This window comes from Canis lupus, chromosome 1 (genome assembly GCF_011100685.1).
Source record: "Canis lupus familiaris isolate Mischka breed German Shepherd chromosome 1, alternate assembly UU_Cfam_GSD_1.0, whole genome shotgun sequence".
NCBI classification, from domain to species: domain Eukaryota; kingdom Metazoa; phylum Chordata; class Mammalia; order Carnivora; family Canidae; genus Canis; species Canis lupus.
The window spans coordinates 46678019-46704432 of record NC_049222.1 but is presented as its reverse complement, the minus strand read 5'-3'; positions in this window follow the sequence as shown (position 1 = coordinate 46704432).

Below are 26414 nucleotides of genomic sequence, written 5' to 3'. Positions count from 1 at the left end.
TTGTACCTTTGCATGTAGATATCCAGTTTCTCCTGCACAATATTTAAACAAAACAAAACAAAACTATCCTTTCCTATAGCATGATCTTGGCACCCTTGTCAATAATCAATAGAGTATACATGTAGGGATTTATTTCTGGGCTCTCTCTCCTAGTACCTTGTTTTATGTTTGCCCTTATGTCAGTATCATGCTGTTTTGATTATTGTAGCTTTATACTAAGTTTTGAAATCAGGAAGTGTGAGTCCTCCAAATTTGTTCTTTTCAAGATTGTTTTGGCTATTCTAAGTCCCTTGTGATTCCATATGGGTTCTAGGATGGGTGTTTCTATTCCTGAAAAAAATACTGTTGGGTTTTTGATAGAGATTGCATTGAATCTGCGTATCACTTTGGGTAGATGTACATCTTACTACCTATACATCCAATAATATAAGTCTTCTGATCGATGAACATGGGATGTCTTTTTCCATTTATGTCTTTTAAAATTTTTCAGGGACGCCTGGGTGGCTCAGCAGTTGAGTGTCTGCCTTTGGCTCAGGGTGTGATCCTGGAGTTCCAGGATCAAATCCCACATTGGTTTATCTTTGTGTATGGTGAAAGAGAGTGGTCTAGTTTCATTCTTCTGCATGTGGATGTCCAATTTTCCCAGCACCATTTATTGAAGAGACTTTCTTCCAATGGATAGTCTTTCCTCCTTTATCGAATATTAGTTGACCATAAAGTTCAGGGTCCACTTCTGGGTTCTCTGTTCTGTTCCATTGATCTATGTGTCTGTTTTTGTGCCAGTACCACACTGTCTTGATGACCACAGCTTTGTAGTACAACCTGAAATCTGGCATTGTGATGCCTCCAGATATGGTTTTCTTTTTTAAAATTCCCCTGGCTATTTGGGGTCTTTTCTGATTCCACACAAATCTTAAGATAATTTGTTCTAACTCTCTGAAGAAAGTCCATGGTATTTTGATAGGGATTGCATTAAACGTGTAAATTGCCCTGGGTAACATTGACATTTTCACAATATTAATTCTGCCAATCCATGAGCATGGAATATTTTTCCATCTCTTTGTGTCTTCCTCAATTTCTTTCAGAAGTGTTCTATAGTTTTTAGGGTATAGATCCTTTACCTCTTTGGTTAGGTTTATTCCTAGGTATCTTATGCTTTTGGGTGCAATTGTAAATGGGATTGACTCCTTAATTTCTCTTTCTCAGTCTCATTGTTAGTGTATAGAAATGCCAAAATGGATGAAAGATCTAAATGTGAGACAAGAGTCCATCAAAATCCTAGAGGAGAACACAGGCAACACCCTTTTTGAACTTGGCCACAGTAACTTCTTGCAAGATACATCCACGAAGGCAAAAGAAACAAAAGCAAAAATGAACTATTGGGACTTCATCAAGATAAGAAGCTTTTGCACAGCACAGGATACAGTCAACAAAACTAAAAGACAACCTACAGAATGGGAGAAGATATTTGCAAATGACGTATCAGATAAAGGGCTAGTTTTCCAAGGTCTATAAAGAACTTCTTAAACTCAACACCAAAGAAACAAACAATCCAATCATGAAATGGGCAAAGACATGAAGAGAAATCTCACAGAGGAAGACATAGACACGGCCAACACGCACATGAGAAAATGCTCTGCATCACTTGCCATCAGGGAAATACAAATCAAAACCACAATGAGATACCACTTCATACCACTGAGAATGGGGAAAATCAACAAGGCAGGAAACAACAAATGTTGGAGAGGATGTGGAGAAAGGGGAACCCTCTTACACTGTTGGTGGGAATGTGAACTGGTGCAGCCACTCTGGAAAACTGTGTGGAGGTTCCTCAAAGAGTTAAAAATAGATCTGCCCTATGACCCAGCAATTGCACTGCTGGGGATTTACCCCAAAGATTCAGATGCAATGAAATGCCGGGACACCTGCACCCCGATGTTTCTAGCAGCAATGTCCACAATAGCCAAACTGTGGAAGGAGCCTCGGTGTCCATCGAAAGATGAATGGATAAAGAAGATGTGGTTTATGTATACAATGGAATATTACTCAGCCATTAGAAATGACAAATACCCACCATTTGCTTCAACGTGGGTGGAACTGGAGGGTATTATGCTGAGTGAAGTAAGTCAATGGGAGAAGGACAAACAGTGTATGTTCTCATTCATTTGGGGAATATAAATAATAGTGAAAGGGAATATAAGGGAAGGGAGAAGAAATGTGTGGGAAATATCAGAAAGGGAGACAGAACATAAAGACTCCTAACTCTGGGAAACGAACTAGGGGTGGTGGAAGGGGAGGAGGGTGGGGGGTGGGGGTGAGTGGGTGACGGGCGCTGAGGGGGACACTTGACGGTATGAGCACTGGGTGTTATTCTGTATATTGGTAAATTGAACACCAATAAAAATTAATTTATTAAAAAACAAAACAAAACAAATCCCACATTGGGCTCTTTGCATGGAGTCTGTTTCTCCCTCTGCCTATGTCTCTGCCCTTCTCTCTCTCTCTCTCTCTCTCTCTCTCTCTGTCATAAATAAATAAATAAAATCTTTAAAAAATTTCATCAATGTTTTATAGACTTCAGTGTATGAGTCTCTTGTCTTTTAAGTATTATTTAATAAAAAATAAAATTCCTAAGTATTTTATTCCTTTGAAGCTTTTGTTTGGTGTAATTTTAATTTCTAAAATATTTTTTTCCCCTTGTCTTCTCTACTTCTTTTAAGATAATAAGTAGAAATCTATTCTTATGTCCTGGATATATTATCTTTTCTTACTTCTCTGATTATAGGAATGATAGTTATATTTTTAAAAGTTTCTTCTTCCTGCATTTTGTTTGTTTCCTTCAGGCTTTGGTTATTTATTTATTTATTTATTTTTACTGTCTTCTATTTATTTTGGTCTCCTTCTGTGATTTTCCATGAATGTCTTGTTGTCCTAGCTTGTCTGTTTATGATTAAAAATGAGGACAACAAAGCTGCTTGAGTGGGGCTTGTCAATTTGAGCTTTGCTCTAGGGTGATCTAGATGGGCTATTTTTAGGGAACCCTGGGACCAGTCTAGATCTTTCCTCATGGGATGGTCAGACTCCTCAGAGAGGAAGTTGCTAGTCTCTTGCCTGGAGAGTAGAGGCCCTGCAGCAGATTCCTGGAAGTTGAGGGACAAAGAGGGCTGACACTCCCAGCTTGCAACATTGAGCATTCATGTTAACTTTTTTCCTGTGCTCATGTCCTCAGCTGTGCTGCTCTGCCCACAGTCCACACTCTGTTTTTTCCCCTTCAGAGGCCAAGCCTCTAGGGTGCCAGCACATTGTTGAGGGGTTGCTACTCATCTGTATGGACTGGTGAAGGGGATATAGGGCTCTTACTACTTCTCAAACAGCTCTTGACCAGTCCTATAGATTGCAGTCATTTCTCCTTCCCGCCCCAGCTCTAGAGATTGCTGATGTTGTCAATTCTGAGCCCTTTAAGGTGTCTTCAGTGTAAAACTCACTGGTTCTTAGCTCTTACCACGTTAGCTTAAGATATGGCTTTTTCAGGTCTGCTAGGATTTCTGCTTTCCAGAGGTTATCCTGTTCTGCCTCTGAGTTTATATCTTTAAAAAAGAAAAGTACAAAAGCAAACAACCTCTTGCCTTTCAGGCTTGGAATCTTGCCAGATGGCAAACTAACATGGCCTACTGGCTCCTTTCTCCAAAATCAACTCTGAACCAACTAGAAGTTGACATAGAATTCAGAAACTAAACAGCAACGACAAAAATACAAAATAAAAACAAAACCCAAACAAGAGAAAAACTTGAGGGAGGCTATTGATGTGTGTGGGGCTTAGGCTAGGGTGAGATGTGGCTGGGAACATCAGGTAGAGGATAGGGTTAGTGTGACTTTGGGACACATATGACTTTGTGACAATCATTGTTAGTCCTGTAAGTGAAAACCAATCCAGACAGTAGATGCAGGTGTTAGCAGGGCAGGGCTGGACTCTGCTGGGCAAGGACTTGATGAACACCTTTGTGGAGTGACTGCAGGCAATTGCCTTGGCTCCTTGCTTCTTCATACACTTATACTCAGGACTGATGGGTTACTCCAAATGCCTTTCAACTTTGGATATACTTTAGAATTGCTAGAGTTTACAAACCCATTTCCCAGACCTCATTCCATATTGATGAACCAATCACAATCTCTGGTTGTAAGATCAGGGCTATAGGATTGCTAAAAAGCTCCTCAGCTGATTACTTTGTGTGGCTGGTTAAGAGACACTTATCCAGGGAGGTCACATTCTCCCCAGGCTGCTTGATGTGTTTGGAAGCAAAGTTCTAACCTTAAGGTTTACCTCGGGGGTGGCAGAAAAGAGGTCACTCAAGTGATTCTTTGGCTCCTGGGGCTTTCTCCTGGGGCCCTGTCTACTTCCACCCAGATAGGGGCCTGCCTTTGACCACTGACACTCCCTGTATCCCTCTCCAAAAATCCCTCCACTGAGTAGTTGATATTTCTAGGAAACATGAACTCAGAAGTCAGAATGACAGCATACCTGAGGAATAGAACACCTCAAAAACTGGGCCACATATAATCATAAGAAGTGGAGTTATTGGGACAGATGGACCAAAAGTCTAAAATAGGCATGATAACATAATAGTTTAAAACATTAGTGGAGATTACTGTACTCCTAATTTTTCTGTGATTTTTTGTTTTAAACCTGTTAATGTAGGCAACAGATAGTTGGACCTTAGGTTTTTTCTTTTTAGGATTTTATTTAGTTAATTAGAGAGAGAGAGAGTGAGAGCGAGCTGGGGGAGGGTAGAGGGAGAGGGAGAGAGAGAATCAAACAGACTCACTGCTGAGCAAAGAGCCTGATATGGCTCGATCTCAGGACACTGGGATCATGACCTGAGCGGAAACTAAGAGTGGCACATTCAGTTGACTGAGCCACCCAGGTGTCCTCCACCTTAGGTTTTTAAATTCAGCAAGACTCTGTATTCTTTTCTTAAAAAAAGTTTTTTTTTTTTTAAGATTTTGTTTATTTATTCATGAGACACACACACACACACACACACACACACACACACACACACGAGAGAGGCAGAGACACAGGCAGAGGGAGAAGCAGGCTCCATGCAAGGAACCTGACGTGGGACTTAATCCTGAGTCTCCAGGATCACACCCCTGGGTTGAAGGCGGTGCTAAACCACTGAGCCACTGGGGCTGCCCTTTAAAAAAGTTTTAATTTTAATTCTAGTATAGTTAATATACAGTGTTATATTAGTTTCCCATGTGATTCAATATAAAATCAATATAGTGATTCAACAGTTCCATATATTTCTCAGTGTTCATCATGACAAGTGCACTCCATTCTTTTTTTAAAATTTATTTTTATATTATTAATTTTGTTTATTTTTAAAGTTTTTATTTTAATTCCAGTTAGTTAACATACAGTATACTATTAGTTTCAGGTGTATAATATAGTGATTTAACACTTCCATATAATACCCTGTACTCATCACAGCAAGTTCACTCCTTAATCCCCACCATCTATTTAACCCATCCACCCACTCACCTCCCCTCTAGTAATCATCAGTTTATTCTCTATAGTTAAGAGTCTGGTTTTTGGTTTGCCTTTCTCTCTACCACCCCCCACCCCAGGCTTGCTTGTTTTGTGTCTTTTAAAAAAATACAATTTAGAAAAATACTATTTATTTATTTATTTGAATGAGAGAGAGAGAGAAAGGGAGAGTATATGTGGGGGGAGGAGCAAAGGGAGAGGAAGCAGATTCCCCCCACTGAGCAGGGATCCCAATGTGGAGCTTGATCCCAGGACCTTGGGATCAAGACCTGAGTTGAGATGCTTAGCTAATGGAGCCATGCAGGCACCCCCCATTAAAGAATATTTATTTATTTATTTATTTATTTATTTATTTATTTATTTATTTATTTATTTATTTTAGAAGGAGATACAGAGAGAAAGAGCATGCATGAACAGGGGGAGGAGCAGAGGGAGAGGGAGAGGGAGAGAGAGAGAATCCTAAGGAGACTCCCATTGTGTGTGGAGCATCATGCAGGGCTTGATCTTAGGACCCTGAGATCATGACCTGAGCCAAAAATCAAGAGTTGGACACTCAACCAACTGAGCCCACCCAGGTGCTCTGTTTTGTTTCTTAAATTCCAGCTATGAGTGAGATCATATGGTACTTGTCTTTCTCTGAGTGCCTTATTTCTATTAGCATTATACTCTAGCTCCATCCCTGTTGTTGCAAATGGCAAGGTTTCATTTTTTATGGTTGAATAATATTCCATTGTGAATATATGCCACATATTCTTTATTCATGCATCAATCCATGGACACATCAATTGCTGCTTCCATATCATGGCTATTGCAAGTAATGCTGCTATAAACAAAGGAGTGCATATATCCCTTTGAATTGGTGTTTTTGTATTTTTTGGTAAATACCCAGTAGTATGGTTACTGGATCATTGGATATTTCATTTTTAACTTTTTGAGGAATTTCCATACTGTTTTCCGCAGTGGCTGTACCACTTTGCAATCCCATTAACAGTGCAAGAAGGTTTGTTTTTCTCCACTTCCTTGCCGATACATACTGTTTCTTGTGTTTTTGATGTTAGCCATTCTGAGCTGTGTGAAGTGATATATCTCAATGTAGATTGTATTTTTATTTTTTATTTTTATTTTTAAAATATTTTATTTGTTTATACATGAGAGACGCAGAGAGACAGAGAGAGGCAGAGACACAGGCAGAGGGAGAAGCAGGCTCCATGCAGGGAGCCCAATGTGGGACTCGATCCCGGGTCTCCAGGATCACGTCCTGGGCTGAAGGCAGTGCTAAACCACTGAGCCATCAGGGCTGCCCTCAATGTAGTTTTTAAAAAAGATTTTATTGGGCATCCCTGGTTACGTTCTTCAAAGAAGTTACGTTCTTCAAAGAGGCTTATGTTCTCTTCCAGGTTTTTATGGTTTTAGATCTCACATTTAGGTCTTTAATACATTTTGAATTTATTTTTGTGTATGGTGTAAGAAAGTGGTCCAATTTCATTCATTTGCATGTGACCAGTTTTCCCAACCAGTTTCTCTTTTGTTGAAGAGACTATTTTTTCCCCTATTACATATTCTTGCCTCCTTTGTTGAAGATTAATTGACCCCATAATTGCAGATTCGTTTTTGGGCTGTTTTTGTTCTCTTGATCTATGTGTCTATTTTTGTGCCAGTACCATACTGTTTGATTACTACAGCTCTGTAGTATAATTTGAGTCTGGAATTCTGTTACTCTCAGCTTTATTTTTCTTTCTCAAGATTAATTTGGCTATTCAGGTTCAGGGTCTTCTGTGGTTCCATACAAATTTTATGATTGTTTATTCTAGTTCTGTGAAAAATGTGTTGGTTTTTTGATAGGGATTGAATTAAATCTATAGATTGCTTTGGGTAGAATGGATATTTTAACAATATTTGTTCTTGCAATCCACAACAATGAAATGTCTTCATTTTTTTGTGTTGTCTTGAAAGTTTTCATTTGTGTTTTATAGTTTTCATAGTGCAGTTCTTTTACCTCTTTGGTTAAGTTTATTCCCAGGTATTAATTTTGGTGCAATTGTAAATGGGATTGTTTTTTAAATTTCTCTTTCTGCTGCTTCATTATCAGTGTATAGAAATGTGACTGATTTCTGTATATTGATTTTGTGTTCTATGATCTTGCCGAATTCATTAATCAGTTTTAATGATTTTTTTGGGGCACCTTTAGGATTTTCTATATATAGTATCATGTCATATACAAATAGTGGAAGTTTTCCTTCTTCTTTATCAATTTGGCTGCCTTTATTTCTTTTTCTTGTTTGAAATTTTTTTTTATTTATTTATGATAGTCACAGAGAGAGAGAGAGAGAGAGAGAGAGAGAGAGGCAGAGACATAGGCAGAGGGAGAAGCAGGCTCCATGCACTGGGAGCCCGATGTGGGATTCGATCCCAGGTCTCCAGGATCGCGCCCTGGGCCAAAGGCAGGCGCCAAACCGCTGCGCCACCCAGGGATCCACCCAGGGATCTTGTTTGATTGCTGTGGCTAGGACTTCCAGTAAAATTTTAGTAAAAGTGGTGAGAGTGGACAGTTCATTTTGTTCTTAACCTTAGGGAAAAAAGCTCTCAGTTTTTCACAATTGAGTATGTTGAGGTACATTGCCCTAAACCTACTTTGTTGAGGTTTTTTAAAAACCATGAATGGATGTTGTACTTTGTCAAATGCTTTTTATGCATCTATTGAAGTGATCATATAGTTTCTATCCTTTCTCTTATTGATGCGATGTATCACATTGATTGATTTGCAAATATTGAATCACCTTGGCAAGTTGGGAATAAATTTCACTTGATCATGGTGAATGATTTTCTTAACGTATTGTTGGATTTGGTTTGCTAAAATTTTGTTGAGGATTTTTACATCTATGTTCATCAGAGATATTGGCCTATGGTCCTCTTTTTTTGGTGGTGTCTTTATCTGGTTTTGGTATCAGGGTAATACTGGCCTCAGAATGAATCTGGAAGTTTTCCTTCCTCTTCTATTTTTTGAAATGGTTTGAGAAGAATAGATATTAACTCTTCTTTAAATGTTTGGTAGAATTCCCATATGAAGCTGTCTGGTCCTGGACTTGTTTTATTATTATTATTATTATTATTATTATTACTGACTTAATTTCCTTGCTAGTAGTCAGTCTGTTCAAATTTTTTATTTCTTCCTGCTTTAGTTTTGGTAGGTTACATGATTTTAGGAATTTATCCATTAGCTTGTCCAATTTATTGGCATATAATTTTTCATAATATTCTCTTATGATTGTATTTCTGTGGTGTTAGTTGCTATTTCTCTTCTCTCATACATGATTTTGTTTGAGTCCTTTCTCTTTTTTTTCTTGATGAGTCTAGCTAGAGATTTATAAATTTTGTTGTTTTTTTTTTCAGAGAACCGGCTCCTGGTTTCATTTGATCTGTCCTATTTTTTTTTGTTTCTATATCATTTATTTCTGCTCTAATCTTTATTATTTCCTTCCTTCTCCTGGCCTTGGGTGTGGGTGTTGTTTGTTGTTCTTTTTCTAGCTTGTTTAGGTGTAAAATTAGGTTGTTAATTTGAGGTTTTTATTGCTTCTTGAGGTAGGTGTGTAATGCTATAAACTTCCCTCTTAGAACTGCTTTTGCTTCATCCCAAAGATTTTTGAGCATTGTGTTTTCCTTTTCATTTGTTTCCATGTAATTTTTGATTTATTCTTTGATTTCTTGGTTGACCCATACACTGTTTAGTAGCATGTTATTTAAGTTCCATGTATTTGTGTCCTTTCTAGATTTTTTTCTTGTAGGTTGATTTATAGTTTCATAGCTGTATAGTCAGAAAAGATGCATGGTATGACTTCATTCTTTTTTAATTCATTGAGACTTATCTTGTGACCTAATACATGATCTATTCTGGAGAATGATCTATGTACTTAAAAAGAATGTGTAGTCTGCTGTTTTAGGATGGAATGTTCTGAATCTATATGTTAGATCCATTTGGTCCAGTGGATCAAAGCCACTATTTCCTTGTTGATTTTTTTTTTTTTTTAGATCATCTGTCCATTGATGTAAGTGGGGTTTATATAGTTCTCTATTGTTAGTGTATTGCTATTGATTAGTTCCTTTATGTTTGTTATTAACTGTTTCATATATTTGGGTGCTCTCATATTGAGTGCATATTTACAATTGTTATATCTTCCTGTTGGATTTTCCCTTTTATCGTTACATGTTCTTTTTTGTCTCTTGTTACAGCTTTGTTTTAAAGTCTATCTTGCTTGACATAAGTGTTGCTACTCTAGCTTTCTCCTGACATTCATTTGCATGATAAATGTTTCTCCATCCTCTCACTTTCAATCTGTAGGTGTATTTAGGTCTGAAATTCATCTCTTGTAGACAGCATATAGATGGCTTTTGTTTGTTTGTTTTTTAAAGTAGGTTCCATGCCAAGCATAGAACCAATGTCAGGTCTGAACTCATATCCCTGAGATCAAGAGTGAGATGCCAACTGACTGAGTCACCCAGGCACCCTGATGGGTCTTATTTTTTTATCCATTCTGTTATCCTATGTCTATTGGTTGGTGCATTTAAGAATGTCTTCTTGAGGCACTTGGGTGGCTCAGTCTGTTAGGCATCCAACTCTTGGTTTTGGCTCAGGTCATGATCTCAGGGTCATGGGATCAAGCCCTGCATGGGACTCTCTGATCAATTCAGTCTGCTTGAGATCCTCCCTCCCCCCTCCACTTTCTGTTCCTCTCCCTACTCCTGTGCTCTTTCTAAAATAAATAAATTAATAAATAATAAATGAATACAGTCTTAAAAAGGCCATCTTCTTTACTCAGTAGTATAACTCATGTAGATTAATATAATTACTATCATAATAAGATTTATTTCTATCTTATATTTTTCATTTGTTTTCCTATATTTATCTCTTCCTATTCCACTGAATGGATTGAAATTTCTTCTGCACCTTGATGATTTTACATTCTATTATTTGTTCTGGTGTTCGTTTTAAACTTAAGCTCATACTCCTATTTATCTTTATTGGTTTCTTAAATCAACTTCTATATCCTTGTTCTAAAAGATTACCCATGAAATATTGGCTAGAGTTTCACTTTTTGTTATGGATATGCTTTTTTTCTTTTAATTTAGTGCCAACCTTTAATTAAGAAAAATTGAGACCACAATAAACTTTGATCATCTTTCCTTCTCCATACTATTTGCAGCCTCTTGGTCTTATTTCTTTTCATATTTGAATTTTTTCTCCCAAAATGTTCTCAATATAGATCATTTTGTGGTAAATTATTGAGGCATTATATTTCTAAGAATACTTTTATTATATCTTTACATTTGAATGGCAATTCAGATAAATACAACATAATAGTTCAAAGTTCTTTTCTTTCAATATTTTAAAAGTGTTGCTCCATTATCATCTTGAATTCAGTGTTGCTGTTGAGAAGTCTGATGTCATTCTGACTCTGGTTCCTTCGTATGTGATCTTCTTTGAGACTTATGCTCCAGAAAATAAAATGAAATTGATTTGTAGTAATCAGTTTAGCTTTCATATGGCATTTACCTTTTCAGTGTTATTTATCCTCCATGGAACACGATATATTCCTTAAGATCAGCCCCTTTTTGTGCTGTCTTTTTTTGTCTTCTAGGGTTTTGCTCTTAGTAAAAGCTCTGGCAAATCCATCTACATACCCATGTCTAAGTGATGGATATACTTAGTGAATTTAGGCAATAAATAAGCCCTAAGCTAGAATTATAAACTGTAATGGTAGAACCCTGACAGCAGGTTGGAGAAGTATGCAGATGGATGTTCAGACAAGCATCTTTTTGATATCTTATTAGAACCCACCATGTAATAGCCCAAGGTACATAGAGCTGATTTCATGTCTAGGGCTAGTCTATGTACTTTACACACACCAGTTCACTTCAGCCTCATAAACTTGATGTAGATATTACCCCCTCTTTAATAGATGGGAAAACTGAAGGCCAGAGTGGTTAAATGCCTTGTTCAGAGTCACACACTTAGTAAGAATCCAAGTTAGGATTCAAATGCCTTGAGGCCCAAGGTCAACTGTGCTTCTAACCACTGCACCCCATTTACTTTTGCCTACCATGGACAAAGAGCATGCTAGACCCAGAAAGAATAGCAAAAGTCTAGATTCACTAGATTCACTAGAGTGTCAGGTAGGGTACTATATTTTATATACATTTTTCACTTTTTCAGTATTTCAAATTTACTTTGAAAAACTTCAGACTTATAAAGAAAAGTTGTAATAATAGTATACAGTACTTCTGTATGCTCTTCACAACACAGAGTCAGCAAATGCTTACATTTTACCATAATTTTCTTTCTCTCTCTCTTCTTATGAGCATCAATGTATCCATATATCATGTATACATCACATCAACTGCATGTATCACATACACACACATATATTTTTCTGACACACTTGACAATAAGTTGCAGGTATATTGTTGCCCTTTTACTTCCAGAAACTTCATTGTGTATTTCTTAAAACAAGATCATTCTCTTATACAACAACACAATGACCCAAATCAGAAAATCAACATTTATACAATACTATTATCTACCCTCAGATCTCACTCAGAGTTTTCAACTGCTCAATTAATACCCATTTTCTAGTCCAGGATTCAATTCAGGAGGCATATTGCTTGGAAGTATTGCTGAAGAGTCACACCTCTTCAGTCTCCTTTAACCTGCAACAGTTTCTCAGTCTTTTCTCTCATGACTATTGGTTTTTCCCTGCTCTTATAACAGGTTACCACACAATCAGTGGCTTTAGCAACACTGATGTATTATCTTATAGTCTGACATGTCCTCTCTGGGCTAACATCAAGGTATTAGTAGGGCTGGTTCCTTTTTGGAGGCTTTAAGTGAGAATCTGTTTCCTTGCACTTTCCAGCTTCCAGATGTCACCTGCATTCCTGGACGTGTGGCCCCTTATTCCACTTTGGAAGCCAGCAATGTCCAGCTACATCAAGACCCTCTCAGATGGTCACAGCTCTTCTTTCATTGTCACATCTCTGACCACAACTGGGGAGGGCAGGTCTTGGCTTTGTGTCTTCATCTGATTAGATTGGACCCATTCAGATAACCCAGGGTGATCTCCATACCTCAAAAGACCCTTTTACTATGCAAGGTAACCTATTCACAAGTGCCAGGTATTTGGGGATGATAAATACTTCTATGACTTAAATATTTTAGAAGAGTATAGGACAGTTATTTTGTAGACTATCTCTTAATTAGAGTTCATCTGGTGTTTCCACATGACTAGATTCAGGTTATGTGACTTTGGCAAGGCAGTTGTGCTGTTGTGCCTTCTCAATACGGTTTATCAGGAGCTCTGTTCCATTACTGGTGATGCTATAGCCTTTGATCCCTTGACTAGGGTGGTGTTTGCCTGTTTCTTTTCTGTAAAGTTATTATTTTTTGCTTAGTATATAATAGGTATCTTCTGGGGGAGATTTTTAGAGACTGTGTAAATATTCTGTTTCTTATCATACCTTCACCCACTGATTTTAGCATCTTTTGATGATTCTTTGCTTGAAACAATTATTACTGTGGTGGTTACCAAATAGAATTACATTTTCTCAATCTTCTCCACCTTGATAGATAGTGTTACCATCCTTAGACTACAGATGGGGTAAATAGGCTTACATAAATTAAATAACTTGCAAGGTCCCTCAGCTAATAAATATAAAATGTATGGTAAGACCACAATATGGGAGAGTCTCAGGGCACTTATTCTGGCCCTCCTGGTTAGAAAGGTGGTTGGCAAGACACACATCAGCTGTTCTTAGAAAAGAAAATCAGAAAGGTCAATGGACTTCATTTGATGTAATGCTGTATAAAGTTAATCCATTTATTTTGGATCAAGATATTTTGGGGTAAAAAAAAAAAAGCTTTGCAATGACAAGTTCTAGAAGCATAACAGAAGAGTAGAAACAAAGTCTAGTCAAAATTGCCCTCTCTGAGGAGGGTCTTTCTCATGGAAAGGTGAGTGACACTTCAGCCAAGCCCCCTCAGGGATCATTACATTGCTGCCCTCAGGGTCCCCAGGTGGGGCTGGATTATAGAGGAACCATGGTAGAAAATCACCCTTCTGCTGCTTTATTAACCAAACCACTTTGGAAGATTGGTGTTAGATCGGGTTTCCCCCCTCACAGACTGATTCCCTAAAGCCCAACTGAGTTTGTATGAAGCCTCCTGCTCTCTTCTCCCACAGAGCTCTCTTGGGCTCCTCTCAGCCAATCAAAGAGACATAACCTGCAAACAAGCCATGTGGAGGGGGTTCCATGACGAGTAGGAAGCCTGCTTCTGGCTAATGCCCTACAGAGGAGAGGGCCAAGAGGAGCTGAGACTGCCATGGCTGGATCCCCCTGTGGGGCTGGTCCCTTGTGCCCTGCACACCCTTTTAAGAGACTGTGCTTCTACTTTCTCCTGGTTCCATTCTTCTGACTCTCATCTTAATCAGTAACTCATCATACAAGCAGGCATAATTAGAAACAGGTGACTCTGGGATTGTACCTGGAGAGTTCCAGCTGCTGGGCTGTGGGTTTTCTGTTTCTCACAAGGGACTGGGAATTAGGAGCTCAAGACTTTCTCATCACTAATTTTGTGCAGTGGGTTAAGTCCTCTTACTGGGCTTTAACTCTCCCACCAGGGAATAGTATTTTATTTCCTTGCAGAAATGTAGTAGTGCATTAGGAGTAATACGCTTGTGATGTTCTCTGAGCAGCCCAGAGCAAGGGGCTGCCGAGGAAACCCAGCAGCAGTGTGTCTGGTCCGCTGAACAGGTGGATGAGGTGGTAACCATGCAACCTCGTGCAGAAGACACCTGACTCTGTCCACGCCTGATTGCGCGTGCTGGTAAATCCTGGCTCTCAACAGTGGAAGAGGAAATTGGATGGTCCCTAAAATTGGTTAAAGTAAACATAAGCAGAATACAAAAGGGCTCAATTCTTTTCTAATTGCCTCTCTCTACAAGTGCTTTCCTAAGCTGAAGTGGATATTCCCAGAGGTAACAAGAAATCTAAGGTTTCTTGCACAGAAGAGCATGCAAGCAGGGGCTTGGTATAATTTCCAGAGGACATACAGGAGTTGTCTGAAGGCCTCGGACTCTAGTGTATTTGAAGTTCCCTGGAAGGATCACTCTTTAAATTTTCTAGAGAAACAGATGGCACAGCTCTTCTTAATAACGTACTCCATTACATCATGAGTTCTTTGCATGCAGTTACCTTTGTATCATCTCAGCCCTATTCAATTCCTGGCACGTGGCATTTAATATGTAAACATGGTCTTTAATAAAAGCTTGTTAAAGGGCTATCCCAGAGATCACAGTTGCTCTAGTAGGCATGTTCTTATTTATCAATGTTAATGTCTCCCCTTGCAAATTACATACTTATTTTCTTCTTGGAAATGGAGTAGAGTGATTCACTGTTACCCAACGTATAGGGTACTTCTATTTTGGCTTCTCTGAACATGGCCTTTCCTGCTCTCAGTGGCCATGTCCCATTAAAACCTGCCACTTCTCCTTGCCTTTGATAATTGGGCAGAGGTAGAAGAGTCCTGGCTCCATGCTGTCTGGGGACTTAGGTCTTGTATGGCATGGCTCTTTCCTGTAATTTGAAATTATGAAAATGGGAGACACTGCTGCCAGCATGCAGGCCACATGGAGTCTGGAGCAGCTGTCTGAGGCCCTGGCAGGCTGATGGATGCACGTGGGATCTTCGTCTGCAGGGAGGGGAGAAGGCAGCAGACATGCAGACTTCAGGTGGACTAAAGGCCGAGTGGAGAGAGGAAGAAGTGGAGAGAGGGGCGCATTCCCAAGGACACCATGAATCTAACTGTACATGGTCTCTTGGCCTCTAAGAGGCATTTCTGTATCATTACGTTAAATTCTTCTCCCTGTACTTGAGCTGACTGCAGAGAAAATCATTTTTGAGGATATTTTTTATCATATCCTGTTCCCTCTTCCTAGAATGTAAATGAATGCTCATGTTAGCCCCTTTAATAAAAGCAGCTATATAAGCTTACAGCCACTGCTTTGGATTTAAGAAGTCACTTTGTAAAACTTTCAAGTATCCTTCATTTCTTTACAGAAGTCTCTCCAGCATTTGTATTACTGGTGTCTAATTGGGGGTCCTGAGAAGAATGTAATGCTTATTCTTCTTTTCAAAGATTCTATTTATTTATTTGAAAGAGAGAGCACAGTGGGAAAGAGCAAAGGGAGGGAGAGAAGCATATTCCCTGCTGAACAGGGAGCCTGATGCGGGACTTGATCCCAGGACCCCCGGATCATGAGCTGAGCTGAAGGCAAATGCCCAACTGATTTAGCCACCCAGGCACCCTGAATGTGGTGCATCTAATAAAAGTCTGATAAATGCTGTTTAGAGTGAGGACCTCAAAGTCCTGCTGCATTTATATGTATCAGTTATATTCTTGTTCTAGTAAGCTCTAGCTGCTATAACAAATACCACAGACCGCTGGCTTATCAAACACTTCTTTTCTCACAGTTTTGGAGGCTAGAAGTCCAAGATCATGGTGCCAGCAGATGTCATGTCTGGTGAGAGCAGATATTTCTTGCTTTTCAGACAGCTGCCTTCTTGCTTTGTCCTCACAATGGCCTCTTCCTTCTCTTCAAGGGGCACTAATTCCATCATGGAGCACCATCCTCGTGAACTCATCTCAACCTAATCATCTCCCAAAGGCCCACCTACAAATATTATCACACTGGAGGGTGGGTTTCAACTTATAACTTTCAGGGCAACATGAACATGTAGTCCATAATAATTACCATGATTTAAAAACAATGTATTTTTAAAGATTTATTTATTTTTTTGAGAGAGAGGGAGAGAGGGGGTGTGGGGGAGAGTGAGAGAGAATAAGCGTGGGGAGGGGCAGAGGGAAAGGGAGAGAGAATCTCAAGCAGACTCTTCATTAAGTGCAGAGACTGGTGCAGGGCTCAATCCCAGGACCCCGCGATTATGATGCTTAACCACCTGAACCACCCGAGTCCCCTAAAAATAGTTTTTATGTATTTGAACATAAATGTATATTTTCTAATTTGAGCATTCAGGTATATATATGTGTATATATATATATATATATATATACACCTGATATATATATATTTTTATTCTTCTCTAAGAGAAGAATAATCATGTTCTTCTCTAATACTCTTCTTCTTCATCCTCTTTGTGAAGATCTTCTACACCCCTTCCATATTTTATTCTGCTCTGTCCACCAGGCATTCAGAGACATAGGTAGGATCTTCCACAATGTTTGTGAGCCTGTTTCTCTTATAATTTTAGTAATTCTATACATTTTGAAGCTGTGTTATAAAATACAGTTTAAAATTATAGTATCTTCTGGGGCACCTTGGTGGCTCAGTTGGTTAAGCATCCAACTCTTGATTTTGGCTCAGGTCATGATCTCAGGGCTGTGAAATTGAGCCCATGTTGGGTTTATGTGCTGGGCATGGAGCATGCTTAACATTCTATTAAAAAAATAATAAAATAAAATAAAGAAAAAATGAAAGAAAGAAAATAAAAAATTATAATATCCTCCTAGTGAACTTTTATCACTATATAATGACCATCTTTTTCCCTGCTAATGAATTTTGACTTAAAGTTTGTTTTATCTCATTTTATGTAGCTGTACCAGCTTTCATTGGGTTTGTATTTTTCTGGTATATCCTTTCTCTATTCTTATATTTCTAACCTTTCTGTAATACTATGTTTTAAGCATATTGCTTGTAGAAACACAGCCAGATTTTATTTTTAAAAAGTAAGCTGAGATCTTTCTTTTACCTGGTGGATCTCCAGCAATTATGATTACAGGTTTCCTTTTGCTTTGTACTTACTATGTTTTTGCTTTAGCTTTTCTACCTTCCACTTTATTGGTTAATTTAAGTTTTCCCTATTTTCTTTCTCTCCGCACTTCAGTTTCTTTGGAAGCTATGCATCCTATTCCTGTTCTTTTACCGGTTACCCACAAAGTGTAACATGAAACTTAATAGAGACATACCTCCTTTTATTGCACTTCACTTTATTGTGCTTCACAAATATGATTTTTTTTTTTACGAATTGAAGGTTTGTGGCAACCCTGTGTTGAGCAAGTCTATTGGTGTCATTTTTTTCTAACAGTATTTGTTCACTTTGTGTCTCTGTGCCACATTTGGGTAATTCTTATAATATTTCAAACTTTTTCATTATAATAATATAGTGTTATGGTCATTAGTGATCTTTTATGTTACTATTGTAATTGTTTTCAAGTGCCATGAACGGCACCCATATACCATGGTGGTGAACTTAATGACTGTTGCATGTGTCCTGACCGCACCACTGACTGGCTCTTCCCGGTGTTTCTCCCCCCTCCAGCCTTCCCTATTCCCTGAGATATAACAATATTGAGATTAGGCTAATTCATAACCCTACAATCAATGCTTTCTAAGTGTTCAAGAGAAAGGGAAGAACCACAGGTCTCTTACTTTAAATCAAAAGCTAAAAATGGTTGAGCTTAGTGAGGAAGGCACATCAAAAGCTTGGATATAAAAGGTAGGCCTTTTGTGATGAACAGCCAAATTGTGAATGCAAAAAAAAAAAAAAGAAAAAAAAAAGAAAAGTTCTGGAAGAAATTAAAACCCTACTCCAGAGAAGAACACATAAATCAGAAGTAAAAACCCAACTTTTTTGCTGATAGGGAGAAAGTTTTAGTGGTCTGGCTAGAGGATCAAACCAGTTACAATGTTCCCTTAAGCCAAAGCCTCATCTGAGAGCAAGGCCCTAACTCTTCAATTCTGTGTAGGCTATGAGGAGCGAGGAGACTGCAGAAGAAAAGTTTGAAGCTGGGAGAGGTTGGTTCATGAGGTTTAAGGAAGGAAGCTGTATCCATGACATACAACTACAAGGTGAAGCAGCAAGTGCTGATATAGAAGCTGCATCAAGTTATCCAGAAAATCTAGGTAAGATAGATCATTAAGGTGGCTACAATAAATAATGAATTTATAATGTAGATAAAAGAGTCTTCTGTTGAAGAAGATGCCATCTAGAACTTTCATATCTAGAGAGGAGAAGTGAATTGACTGCCTTGAAACCTTCTGACTCTCTTGTTAGGGGCTAATGCAGGTAGTGACTAAGTTGACACCAGTGCTCGTTTACCTTGACACCAGTGCTCGTTTACCATTCCAAAATTCTAGGGCCCTTAAGAATTATGCTAAATCTACTCTGCCTGTAGATTGGAACAGCAAAGTCTAGATGGTAGCACATCTGTTTACAACACGGTTTACTGAATATTTTAAGCCCACTGTTGGGGCATACTGCTCAGAAAAAAAGATTACCTTCAAAATATTACTGCTCAGGGCAGCCCGGGTGGCTCAGTGGTTTAGCGCTGCCTTCAGCCCAGGGCCTGATCCTGGAGACTTGGGATCGAGTCCCACATCGGGCTCCCTGCATGGAGCCTGCTTCTCCTTCTGCCTATGTCTCTGCCTCTCTCTCTTTCTGTGTCTCTCATGAATAAATAAATAAAATCTTTAAAAAAATTATGGCTCATTAACAATGAATCTAGTCATCCAAGAACTCTGATGAAGATGCACAATGCGATTACTATTTTCATGCCTACTGACATGACATCCATTCTGTAGCTCATGGATCAAGGAAGAATTTTGATTTTCAGGTTCTTTTTTAAAAAAAAGATTTTATTTATTTATTTGAGAGAGAGAAGGAGAACACAAGCAAGTCGGGGGGAAGAGCAGAGGGAGAGGGAGAAGCAGACTCCCCACTGAGCAGGGAACCCAATGCGGGGCTCGATCCCAGGACCCCAGGATCATGATCTGAGCGAAAAGCAGATACTTAAACAGCTGAGCAACTCAGGCGCCCCTCAGTTTCTTATTATTGAAGAAACATATTTCATAAGGTTAAGTGGCCATAGATAGGGATTCCTCTGATGGATCTGGGCAATATAAATTGAAAATCTGGAAAGAATTCACTGTTCTAGATGCTATTCAGAACACTTGTGATTCATGGGAAGGGGTTAAAATAGCAACATTAACAGGAATTTGGAAGAAGTTGATTCTAACCCTCATGGATGACTTTGAGGGGTTCAAAATGTCAGGGGAGGAAGCACCTATAGATGTGGAAATAGCACAAGAGCTAGAATTAGAAGTGGAATCTGAAGGTGAGATTGAATTGCCGTGATCTCATGATAAAACTTGAATGGATGAGAGGTTGCTTCTTATGGATGAGTCAACAAAGTGGTTTCTTGAGATGGAATCTATCTGAGGAAGATGCTGGGAAGATTGTTGAAATGACAACAAAAGATTTAGAGTATAACATAAATTTGGTTGGTAAGGCAGTAGCAGGGTTTGAGAAAATTGACTTCAATTTTGAAAGAAATTCTACTGTGGGTAGAAATTCTATAAAATAGCATCACATGCCATGGAGAAGTTGTTTGTGAAAGGAAGAGTCAGTTGGGGCAGCAAGCATCATTGTAGTCTTATTTTAAGAAATTGCCACAGCCACCCTGCCTTTCAGCAACCACCACCCTGATCAGTCAGCAGCCATCAAGATAGAGGCAAGACCGTCCCCCAACAAAAAGATTATAAGTCCCTGAGAGCTCAAATGATGGTTAACATTGTTTTAGTAAGAATGTAATTTTAAATTAAGGTATGTACATTGTTTTTTAGACACAGTGCTACTGTACACTTAATAGATAGGTTAAATATAACTTTCCTATGCACTGGCAAACCAAAAAATTCATTTGGCTCAATATATTGTAGTATTCATGTATTAGAACCCAAACCAGGGCAGCCCTAGTGGCTCAGTGGTTTAGCGCTGCCTTCATCCCGGGGCCTGATTCTGGAGACCCGGGATTGAGTCCCACATCGGGCTCTCTGCATGGAGCCTGCTTCTCCCTCTGCCTGTGTCTCTGCCTCTCCCCTGCTCTCTGTCTCTCATTAATGAATAAATAAATAAAAAAAATCTTTAAAAAAAGAACCCAAACCACAGTACCTCCCTCTTATGCCCGTATCCATACTGAGTTAGAGCATGTACTTGCACATTTCCTGACTGAGAACACATGATTAATACTTTAGGCTGTTTTACCTTCAACTGTCTCTTTCATCTTTCATGATATTTCTCTCCACTCTTGAGTTGTGCCTTATTTTCACCCCTCTGTCACTATCCTTGCTTTATTCTAATCAAAGTTTCTTTATAAATATACATATTTTCTGATTTCCTTGCTCAACTTTCTTGCCTCTCAGTCTTTCCTTCTGTGTTCACTTTCTTTCCTTACTAAAGTAATAATCAGTTTTATTTTATTTTTTTAAATTTATTTTATTTATTTATTTATTTATTTATTTATTTATTTTTTAATTTATTTTTTATTGGTGTTCAATTTACTAACATACAGAATATTCCCCAGTGCCCGTCACCCATTCACTCCCACCCCCCGCCCTCCTCCCCTTCCACCACCCCTAGTTCGTTTCCCAGAGTTAGCAGTCTTTACGTTCTGTCTCCCTTTCTGATATTTCCCACACATTTCTTCCCCCTTCCCTTATATTCCCTTTCACTATTATTTATATTCCCCAAATGAATGAGAACATATAATGTTTGTCCTTCTCCGACTGACTTACTTCACTCAGCATAATACCCTCCAGTTCCATCCACGTTGAAGCAAATGGTGGGTATTTGTCATTTCTAATGGCTGAGTAATATTCCATTGTATACATAAACCACATCTTCTTTATCCATTCATCTTTCGTTGGACACCGAGGCTCCTTCCACAGTTTGGCTATCGTGGCCATTGCTGCTATAAACATCAGGGTGCAGGTGTCCCGGCGTTTCATTGCATTTGTATCTTTGGGGTAAATCCCCAACAGTGCAATTGCTGGGTCGTAGGGCAGGTATATTTTTAACTGTTTGAGGAACCTCCACACAGTTTTCCAGAGTGGCTACACCAGTTCACATTCCCACCAACAGTGTATGAGGGTTCCCTTTGCTCCGCATCCTCTCCAACATTTGTTGTTTCCTGCCTTGTTAATTTTCCCCATTCTCACTGGTGTGAGGTGGTATCTCATTGTGGTTTTGATTTGTATTTCCCTGATGGCAAGTGATGCAGAGCATTTTCTCATGTGCATGTTGGCCATGTCTATGTCTTCCTCTGTGAGATTTCTTTTCATGTCTTTTGCCCATTTCATGATTGGATTGTTTGTTTCTTTGGTGTTGAGTTTAATAAGTTCTTTATAGATCTTGGAAACTAGCCCTTTATCTGAGATGTCATTTGCAAATATCTTCTCCCATTCTGTAGGTTGTCTTTGAGTTTTGTTGACTGTATCCTTTGCTGTGCAGTTTTATTTTTTAAGTGAAGTTTTGCAGATAAAAACCTGAGTATTCTGAAAATGTCCTTATTATGTCCTCCTTTTCCAATTATAGTTTGGCTGGGTTTAGAATACTAAGAGGACTGTTTTTCCCTTTGCACTTTGAATGCTTTTCTCGTTGTTTTTTGGGTCCAGTTATTACAGTTTATAAGTATTGTCAACTGCTGTTCCTTTGTGGGCATGCTGTGTTTTCTCCAAGCTTCCCATAAATTTTTTCTCTTGGTCTTTAATATTTTGCAGCCTTTCTCTACAATGTCTTAAGTGAGGGTATATTTTTATTTATTATGCTTGATATTTGAAGGTATTCTTGAATTATAGAATTCCTGTCTTTCTTCAATTTTGGAAGTATTGTCTCTTTATCTTTGCATTATCTCTCCCTGAGGAGAGATGTGGGATCTTTTCATTTTGTCCACCATGTTTTCCAAATTGAAATATTTTCCATTTGTTTATCTCTCTGTGATTCATTCTGGGTAATTTTCCTAGAAATATCTTCCAATTCACCAGTTCCCTTCTTCAGCTGTGTCTAATTTTTTATCTAAATCATCCATTGAGTTTAAAATCAAAATGACTAGAGTTTTCATTTCTAGAAGCTCTGTTTTGATAGGTTTTCAAATGTTGGTTATTTTTCATAGTTTCTTGTTCTTATATCTTTGTTTCTTTCTTTTATGAGTAACAGTTTAAGATATACTCATTCATAGATTTTTGAATTGTTATATCATTGAGGGGTTAATGGAGGATTAATTGGAGGATTAATTATGCTGTTTTCTGGGCTCATTGACCTTTCTCCCCCATAGTGGATTATTTCCTCCTGTATCTATACATTCTAGGTTATGTGCATATTATTGGTGGGATTATTTTGTGAATTTCTCTGTGGCCTGAGTTTCAGAGCAGTTTTAAGTTTGCTTCTGTCAGATACCTTAAGAATATTAACCTTTTGGAAACATTTTTTAAAAAAGATTTTATTTATTTATTCATGAGAGACAGAGAGAGAGAGGCAGAGACACAGGCAGAGGGAGAACCAGGCTCACTGTGGGGAGCCTGATGCGGGACTTGATCCCAGATCCCAGGATCGTGACCTGAGCCAAAGGCAGATGCTCAACCACTGAGCCACCCAGGTGTCCCTGGAAACATTTTTATCTGAATTTTTTGGCACCAAGGTTTCTAGACCATGTGAGCCTATAACTTAATCCAAAAACCAGAGTGAGAGCAGGTCCATTGTTGCAAATTCTCAGAACAGTCCTTTTCCAGTCAAACCCAGGCCAATAACTAAAAGCTTCCTTGCTGTTTCTCTGGGACAGTCGATGAACTCCCCCCATTCCCAAATCATCCTTTCACTGAGGATGTAGTCATTTGAAAGTCTTGACTTCATTCAGGGGTGTCCTCTCAAGTCTTACTCCCAGTCTGGTTGGGGACTAAGATCTCAATCTCATTGTCATGTCTGTGAGACATTACAACCCAAGGGTGTTGATTTGGTTGGAGCACCTCCTGCTCCAGCACAGATGACCTTAACTTTCTGATTTCTAATTCCCAGTTCATTTTTAGCACTTGGGAAGTTCCTCTACTTTATTATAAGCACAGCTATGCACTTTACAGGGTATTTACTATACTTCACTTGCATTTGAAAGCATTTTTTTTAGTGGGAGGGTTTTCAAGTTGTTTATTCCACCTTATACCTAGAAATAAAATTATCGCTCTTGTTCTTTACATGTCAGCATGGAACTCCTGTCTTGTAATGTCATTTAAGCTAGAGAGAAATAGTTTGGTCAATAAAGTACAAAGCATAATATTGTCAGTCAACTCTACAAATTATTGTGTTAGAAAAAGTGAAACCCTCCAAATTATTTATATTTGATCTTAGACTGTGTTTTGGGACTATTGTGTATAGTTGGAGTGGTAGTATAGAGATGTCATGATAAAACAGTGATTTCAATAAACCAGTTAGCACATATAGTGAGAATATAACTTGAAACTCGCATAATGACATATTTAAAAATATATTTAAAAGTTGTTGGTTGTTTTGAAGTATTGTATAACTTCCCCCGTGGCATTTTACCAAAGTGTGTTCCTGAATGTTAGTTCTTCAAAATATTTTACCAGGAAAGTTTCCATTGGTAAATAAACTTGGAAAAATTTGCCAATATGCCTCTTTTTGGTGAGTTTAAGCATGGAAGCATAAAAAACTCGTTGAGAAGTCTTGAGGTAAAGAAATTAATTTGAAATTTTTAAAAAAAATTTTTTTTTATTTATTTATGATAGTCACAGAGAGAGACAGAGAGAGAGGCAGAGACATAGGCAGAGGGAGAAGCAGGCTCCATGCAGGGAGCCTGACATGGGATTCGATCCCAGGTCTCCAGGATCGTGCCCTGGGCCAAAGGCAGGCGCTAAACCGCTGCGCCACCCAGGGATCCCTAATTTGAAATTTTTAAAACTCAGTCTATTCCAAACTTACTTGACCAAAAAAATATTCTTTATTGTTTTAAGTAACACTTTTTTAGTTTTCCATTCTATAAAACTCCACTTTGGGTATGATGTTCTTTTGGACATATGATTTGTCAAGATAGTCTTTAAATGTTGACTTGATTTTCAAAACAAGAAGTATTTCATATATTTATACTGTAAGTGTCTGATTTATTTAAAATGAAATTAAACTGATATATAAATTAAATAGCAAAATCATCCCAAAAGAAAATATAATTATTTGGTTATCTATAAAAGCACTTGTTTATTAGAGCACCTGGGTGGCTCAGTCACTTAGGTGTCAGTCCCTTGCTTTTGGCTCACATCATGATCTTAGAGTTGTGAGATCAAGCCCTGAGATGGGCTCTGTGCTCAGCAGGGAGTCTGCTTGTCCCTTTCCCTCTACTCCTTTCCTTGCTCTCTCTCTCAAATAAATAAAATCTTTAAAAAAGCACTTATTTATTAAACAAATTATTTTTATGTAAGTCAAATATCTAAGTGCTAATGTATTGGTGAGAAATGACATTCTAAGTATGAGTTTCATTTTTTAAAATTGAAAGCAATATTTAAAGTTTTATAGAATTATGTTTGGAACATTTGTACACTGAACATTATATTGCCCAATGTAATGGGGGAGATTAGCATAAGGTGGGTTTGTCTCATATTTCCAATGATAAAATCTGAGCTGTGGGAGTCTGTAATGGCAAAGACCTCATTATTATTCTATTTCACTTTTTAGATAGCTCCATGGTTTGAGTCCTCAGGACAGTATGATAGGGAAGCTCCAGGGTATTTATTTTTTAAATTCTATCTATCTACACATCTATGTATCAATCTAATCTAGTCTATTCATCTATTATCACATATGATAGAATGACAGATATGACAGGATGTTAAACACAATTCTGCTCATCTCTGAGTTTCAGCAGAAGCTTCCAAGGCTGGGAACAAATGTTAGTTGTCACATGTAACTGCATGCTAAAATGAGGTGCTGGATCGCCCAGGTTGGGCAGGTAAAGGGGAGGGTGAAAATATAGTTCCTGCCAGCACTAGCTCATTGCCACCTGCTTCAGGCTACATAAAAGGAGTGGAAATTAATTGGGAAGATTGGGTGCCTTTAGAGAAGCACAGGTGTTGGGAACACTGTGCAATTGGGAAGTCTTGCAGGGCTGGACCTTGCGCAGCCGTGGGAGTCTGCCCTGCATGCTGTGGCTCCACATCAGCGGTTGGGCTTGAAGTTGTGGAGCATTGGCTGGACTGGCAGTGGGACAGATGTGCATGTGAATGAAAAATAAGAGAAAATGAAACTGAGGATGAATGGGGATCCCTGAGGACAGCTGAAACTTCTGAGGGCAAATGGGAACCTGCGTCTGACTCATAGACTCCAGCCCAATGCTGCACATGGCCACAGGAAATTCTGGTGCCCTCTGCCAGGGAGCAGCACACCCCCTCAGCCCAGGACCTGGAGAAGCTGACGGGGATCTCATGGCAAGTGGAGAAGCTGTGCATGTCAGTGCTGCCCTGTGGCAATGAGGTGAGCATCCATGGGAGCAACCAGGATGCCTTCAGGACACAACAATGTCGGCTGGTGCTCCACTTCCACCTTCTATGTCTTGTACAAATTGTGTCTTGTGGCCGGCCTAGTGCAGAGCCATACAGAAAAGGGAATTCTGAAAAATACAGTTCAAAATCACCTCTGAGGCAAAAGGCTAATAGTGAGTAATTCTTGGGAGAGAACATCAGTGTGCTGTGTTCCCACTTGACCCTCAGTGTTTCCCCATGCCTCAGGCTATGTTGGGGTCCTTCAGGAGAATCATTCAAATGATGTGACATGTGTCTCCTGGTGTTTGGGGACATAGGAACTGAACGTCTGCAAAGGGAAGACTGAAGTGTGGGATGTGGCTGCCTCTGTCTGAGGCATATCACAAACACAAGGCTGGGGCAGCCTGGGTGGCTCAGCAGTTTAGCGCTGCGTTCAGCCCAAGGCGTGATCCTGGAGTCCGGGATCGAGTCCCATGTTGGGCTAC